Consider the following 262-nt stretch of genomic DNA (forward strand, 5'->3'; position numbering starts at 1 on the left):
ATCTGTAGCAAAGAGTTAAGAGGATGGTTAGTGGTGGGTTTGCCATGGTGCTAAGCAGGCTGAGGTCTCTGTATACCAAGCTGCACACCTTGGCTAATACTGTTTAATGTTGGACAGTCGGGGTCATGTCGACACGTTTATTCCATCTAAATTAATACAACCCTATCCCCCTTTAGCCAGAAGGGGGAGCCCCTGCCCACAGCTCAGGAGCTCTCAGGTTTCTTTTGAGACAGACACGGAAATCCCAGCAGTAGATCAACGT

Source organism: Lepidochelys kempii, chromosome 2, assembly GCF_965140285.1.
Source record: "Lepidochelys kempii isolate rLepKem1 chromosome 2, rLepKem1.hap1, whole genome shotgun sequence".
NCBI classification, from domain to species: Eukaryota; Metazoa; Chordata; order Testudines; family Cheloniidae; genus Lepidochelys; species Lepidochelys kempii.